The following is a 7,049-nucleotide window of genomic DNA, read 5'->3' on the forward strand; positions in this document are numbered from 1 at the left end:
GGGGAGGGAGTGGATTGATTTACGAGCGGGAAAGAGCTAGCATGATATTTGGGGGGGGGGGGGGTTGATGTATATACATATGACGCGCGCATATGCGGTTTCAGAAAGGCCTTGGCCCTTTCGTTGGAACATTGATATGTGTCTTTTGTTGGAACGTTGATATGGGAAAGGAAGGAACATGTTGGTATTTGGCGGGAAATAGCGAGAACGATATGTGAATGGGGGAGGAGAGAGGGTTTACGGGCCGGAAACAACGAGCATAATATTTTAGCTGGGCGATGAAGTATGCTAGCTGCACGCGCATGCGCTTTCAAACAGGCCTTGCCGTTTGTTGGAACATGATATGCAAGGGAGGGCGAGATGGGCCTTGGGCACCCATGGCCAAGATCGGGCACCGGGAAGTTCTCTTGCCCATCATATGCATAGAGACTTGACCTGGCATGCCGTGAGAAATACTAGCCTCACCATTAATAACCTACCAATCCCTCAATCTATGTGAGCAATCACCCTTTTACCCGGTCCATACTCAGCCTGCTAACTCTAGCCCATAGAGGAGCAAGCAATGCGGGCGATGAGCTAATTGATCAGCCAATTTACTAGACCGGACACTCGAATGACCCATTTTGGCTTGCTCGTTATGCCATAGAACGAGGCTGGGTCACACACGACATCTGATGTGCATTTGCCTCCGCGATGCCCCTGCTGATGCCAGAAAGGCTTGCTACTCGTCGAAGTGGTGAGGCGCTCCCCACTGGCTGGTCTCACAAGTGTTGTTTCTTTGTATCCACGGATAGCATGTCACAAACAATTCACATGTTTAAGGCGATTTCCTATTTCGCAAGACCTCAGTGCCATTAGTTTCCCTTTCGTATGTCTCGGACAATTAGTTGCTGCATTTTATTATCAGTTTCATATGTAAATTATATAATGTTTCTTCAATCAAGCCTTATTTTTATGCGTTGGCATGGGATACGCTCTATGATAGATATAAGAGCTTAGTTTTTGGCTCAGGTATTGCTTGAACACTAGCTCTGCAACTATGCGAGGGGATGGGACATGTTGATATATGGGCGGGTCTTGAGGACATGGCGAGTGTGATGTGTGTGTGTGTGCGGGGGGGGGGGGGGGGGGGGGGCAAGAGTATTCAGACATGGTCAAATGCTTGTCAAAGGTTGTGCAATGAGTGAATAAATTTATATAGGAAGGGCTATAGTATAAAACATGTGGGTGACATTCTTTTTGCCCTTGTCGAAAATAAAGAAGAGCTAGGGTGGTATTGTAAAGTTGTTTGGAGGTATTAATTCAAAGAACAAAAGGGAGGGGTTCTGATGTGCATACTTTAAATACCATCTTAATTAGTTGTAATAAATACCGTATTAATTAGTTGCTTCTTTTAGTTCCAACCTTTTTGAATGGCATGACACTTGTCATAGCCACCGGTGTGTGTAGACCCCTTCTCTGCTCTACGGTGTAACACATGTAATGATGCAGCTAAAAAAAGCTTTTCAGTTTTCTGTATGCTAATACATCCATTCTCCTTTGCGTGTTGCATTTACTTTGTGCCAGGTAATGCCTCTCTATCTTATCTTCTTCCTTCATGCTACTCCAACGAAATAAAGACATTAAAGGTAAGCTTTCCTGCACCGATTTCTGTCCTCTACACTTCACCAAGTAATCTTGCACCGGATATATACTTCCAGCTGGTGCATGTAATTCCCCTTTTGTCATCCTCTGGTGCGCATGGATTGCATGCTACTCGGTTCTACGCTGGTCTCTTCCAGAAACAAAACTCTACCGTCCATCTCCGCATTAGTTCCTATGAGCTGTGCATTGCGTATGTACTTTTTCCCTTCATGCTTTAATTTGCTTCCGTTCAATCTTCTACTCGTGCCTGTGTGCTGTCTAGTGTATAAAAACAAATACGGTTTTTTCCCTTTCATGCTTTAATTTGCTTCCGTTCAATCTTCTTTCTACTTGTGCCTGTGTGCTGTCTAGTGTATAAAAACAAATACGGATCCTTGCTGGACCTTGTCATCATACATGCAAGTCTTTTGCCATTTTAATCAACCTGGCAGCCGCATGTTATGGACATGGGATGATTATCGGCGCTGGTTAATTAGATGGTCGACTGTTCAGTCGTTGCCTAGGCTTCGGCCACTAATCCTCCCTTATGTAATTATGAAGGGCTTTAGTCTTGCCAGTGAGCCTACTACTCCTAGAAGTTTGGTTGTTTTTGTCAATGTGCTAAAAAAGGATGTTTTGTTAATTGAGTTTACATCAAATATTTCAATAGTGATGTGCTATATTTTTATCTTATATATGTCAGGTTCATATTATATTAGTGCGTGACATATTTGTTTTTTCATGTGGCGCATCGAAATTTCACGTGGTTGGCAGAATAATGTCCACAATTATCCTGCAGCCTAATAATCTGGCAATATATATTAGCACATCTGATGATAGCAAGAATTTAGTCAATATTATAAACCCCCGTCGGTGACTGCGGACGTGCATGCAAGCGTGTGTCCCATGATTATTATTTTGTTAGGACAAAGATTTTACTTATTTAATTATTTGATATGAATTTATAAATTGGCTCATATTCATATTCGAAGCTAAACCGATACCAACAATTATATATCAATGTTATGCTCATTTCCTTCCCTGTATTTTAGTGCCAGCTATTAATACCGAGCATCTGATATTAAACATGATTATTTAGATCACTTTTGGTTATTTGGCATTACAATAAAATTTTAGCCATTTGAACTATTTTATTATTATTATATTGTTTATTGCAAATATTCTATTTTGGTCAAAATTGAGTCAATACTTGGGAACCCGGCGACACTTGTGGGCTTCACATACTTGCCAGGCTAGAAGTGCCCACTTTGGTCTTTCTGTCGGAGACAAAGATCGAGAGGGAAAGAGTGAGCAATTTAGCATCAAGGCTTTGTTTTGAAGGGTGCTATCATGTTAGTACTGATGGGTTGAGTGGGGGCTTGGCCATTTTAGTCGAAAGAGGTGCATGTCACACCTACTACCTTTTCAGACCCGCACATTGAGGTCAAAGATAAGAGCATTAGAGGAGATAATAAGGTTTTGAGGTGCAACATATTTTGTGTGAAAGCAAAAAAGAAGCGAGTGAGCTAGCAGCTAGGAGCTATTATGGTGGCTAAAAACTCAGTGATTTACTATGGCTATGCGGAAGAGATTTCAATGAAATTTTAGATAACTATGAGTATTTTGCAGCTAAGACCACCGCGAGTGGAAGATGGAGGGATTTAGGGAATGCATGGCTTTCTTTGAATTGCAAGATCTAGGTTTTAATGTGTGCCTTTCACTTGTGATAACATGCAAGAAGGGAATGCAAATGTCAAGGTTCGACTTGATCGTTTTGCAAATCAACCTAGGAGTTTGTTGGGGAACGCATAGCTTAAGCTAGGGAAAATCAAAACATTCAACCGCGTTCATCCTAGGAACCAAGACCATAGAACCATGAATTACCACTCGACGAGCAGTGAAATAGAAGACAGTTGATGTTGCGTCTCATTGTCGTTGTATTCGTGCTACCCCTCGTCACCATCCCGCGTATAACTCCTCGTAGATCCCATGAACGGTTTGTCCAAGCGCCTAAGGTGCAACGCCTCCTAAGTATCCACATGTGCAAGAAACGTGTTGGGCTGCTAAAATCTGAAGACGCAATCTGGGTAGACAAAGTGTGGCGGCTAGGGTTTGTGTCTCACTCAACCATTTGCATCACCCTAATGTTCCCACCTCTCACATGTATAGACCTCTTAATATGCTTCTACCTTAGAGGCCCATTAGCAAAATAGACCCCGTAGGAGATGGATCACATCCAAACTCCATCCCAAGCCCGTTAAGTGTGGGACCCTAAAGGCTCATAGGAACTTGGACATGATCCATGTACAACTAATTGACCAATTATCTATAGCAGCCTTTAGGAAGACCTTCTGAGCCCCCCCCCCCCCCCGATGGTGTCCTGTACGAGGGGTACTGTGAGCCACTCGAGGACGGCCCAGGTAGGCCAGCTATGGGCCCATGCTGCTGCCCAGTCCAAACATGTCATCCGTTTGTTGGCCCTGATGGAGTCAAATCTAGCAGATCATGGGTAGGGGTCCCGAGCTAGTATTCCTGGGATGATGGTAACAGAGACACATGTTTTACCTAGGTTTAGGCTCTGTCGAAGAGATAATACCCTACGCCCAGCTTTGTTTGTAAGATATGATTGGGTATAGAGTATAGGAAGATCTACCTCAAGATCGTGTGTGTATGAGAGTTGTCGTCTACGGTCTTCACCTCTTAGCTTATATAGACACCAGGGGGTGCCTAGGGTTTACATATGCCAATTACATCTAAGGGTAAACATGCCGACGAAAACCTCTAAGTCTTGCAATATGCGCCAAGTCTTCGGAATCCTCCATCTTGGTGCTCCTAGGCCCGACAATCATGGGCCACCGATTAATGATCTTGGGGGGGGGGGGGTCTCGGCCAGGACCATATGGTCGGGAGACGATGTAGCTAGCGTCCCCAAGTCCAGGACACCATCACTGGCCCCTAAACCGATCTTCAAGTCGAGGATGTTCCTTGGTCCTTCTGAGATGCCCCTTGTCTTCGGTCATTGGTCTTGCAAGCTGGTTCAAGAAATCCTTGATCTACTTTTTCCAACATAGTCGAACTCTGGCCGAAGAGTGGTATGCCTCAGGCATCCGAGGAGCCCCTCTCAATATTCATCTTTTCATGGGACTTTTATATTCGGCAAACAACACTTCAAATTCGAAGTTCGTTCCCGCGCAGAGCTGCCTTGACAGTGAAGTCTTCCAGCATTTTGACAAGGATGACGGTCCAGGCCTACTCTGACAACCATGACTAACCCAAATCATCACCGGCACCTTAGAGCCATTTTGTCACTTCAGATACAATTATAATGTGCAAGCGCGATTCGAGGTCGCTACCATTTTCATGTCTAGTCAATAAAGGGATCGTGCTCTGAATTTGTAGCAAAACTATCAATAGACCTCTCGACTCCTGCGCGCTTAATGCACATCGCATTGGGAAGCTGCGAAATTACTCCCATGCGACATGCTTAATCTATGTTCTTACTTGCCCATAAAAGGATAAAGGGTGAGTGAGATTTGGCCATACGCTTCCAATCTCGCACTCGCCTTCGTCATCCTCGAGCTCCAGTGCCCAAAAAACCAGAGCCTCAGAAAAAGCTTCCAGTTTCCTCTTCCCCCTTAAATCTTCAAGAGATGGCAGGAGAAGGTGCTCACGCTATGGTGGAGAAGTCTTCATAGGGAGGTCGTCTAGCAGGTGGCCACATGGCAACCGGAGAAGGCCAAAAGGCCATGAGCATGAGGGGGCTATGGCACCTCTCCATCACCACGGAGGATATCGTCGTGCTCCAGGACATCAGGTACATCATGTTGCCTGAGGTCACCAAAGCACGTTCTCCACTCGTCAAAGGGCCAATGGGTTGCTCCTCCATCAGGTTCTCAAGCCCCGCGCCGGTGAGAGCGTTGTCTTCGTTTGTCTCACCTTCTCCAAGGTATGGGAATTCCTATCAACCCCTTTCTCTGAGGCCTCGTTTGTTTTTGCGGCCTTCAACTACACCATCTTTCCCCCAACTCCATTCTTCACATCTCCTGATACATTAAGTTCTGCGAGTCATTCCTCTGCATCAAGCCCCACTTCGGAATGTGGCTCAATCTTTTCTGCATCAACATGCAGACCGATGGTAATAAGGCCATGAAGTGTAGGGCGCCCATGATAAGTGACGACCTGCAAGTGCACGGGGCTATGTAGCAATTTCGTGAGAAGTAAGATTTGTCAATCCCATAGGGAGCGAATAGGATGGCACCATAATCCCCGCAGTTGTGTCGTCACTTAATACAACTACACACACACCCAAACCAGAGTTTATGAATAGTTCACTTAAGTAGATTGCTAGGGAATGGAAAAAGGGAGAATTAAACTAAGTAATAGAGAGAACGGAAAATAAACACTAAACTAAATATAAGAAATAAACTATGAGAAGTATGTGATGTTTTAGATGAGATTGCTGGCATCTAGGTATGGCCTCATTTGGCTCCGACCACGAAATGGAGTTCAACTTTATGACTATGCCACATGATGGCTAGGTTGGTACCTGCATTGTAGGATATAGTGGTCTGCATCTGGTGAGCGTTCCCCCACATAACGTTATCTCAAGATGCACTATATTGATATAACTCATTCGTCCTACTTCTTGTCCCATACCCACATCGGCTAACATGAATATATTAAGGTCACGAGGACCGGATGAAGGAAATAATTTCTATGGACAACCATGACTCCTAGAATAATTGTGTTCCCCTCAAAATATTTGCACCTGCCATGTCACGGGTTTACCGGTCTGCACAACTATCTATCTACTTCATGTGTGGCCTGGGGAGGTGGATGTCTCCAACTACGCCGATGGAAAGAACATCTCCAAACACTAAATAACCAAAGGTAAATAAGCAACACACATAATTAGAAAACACATATCTAATAACCACTTACTAATCGACCGACCCATAGCCAAGAATTACTCAAATACCATCACATAAAAGGGGTTCAAGAGTTGATACAACCCATCATGAAGACCGTGATGGGGGAGGAAGAAGGGATGATGATGGTAGTGATGGCGGCGGCACGGTGGATGATGGTGAAGGTGGCGCGGCGGCGGCGGTCCATGGCCGCACCCCGCCGACGGCATTTCCCTTTGGTGTCCTTCAAGGTTGCAACTATGGTGGTGTGTGCACTACTAGGAAAAGGGCTATAGATGATATGGCCACTAATGGCGCACGAGACATGTGGTGCGCCATTAGTATATACTAATGGCGCACCATGTGTTGGTGCGCAAATACTAATGGCGCACCACATCCACGGTGCGCCATTAGTAACAATTTTTTTTTTCAAAACTAGTAATGGCGCACCACATCCTTGGTGCGCCACTAGTAATTTTTTTTCAATTTAAAAAAAATTCAATTTTTTTTATTTTTTTT

The sequence above is a fragment of the Aegilops tauschii genome, chromosome 3, assembly GCF_002575655.3.
Source record: "Aegilops tauschii subsp. strangulata cultivar AL8/78 chromosome 3, Aet v6.0, whole genome shotgun sequence".
NCBI classification, from domain to species: domain Eukaryota; kingdom Viridiplantae; phylum Streptophyta; class Magnoliopsida; order Poales; family Poaceae; genus Aegilops; species Aegilops tauschii.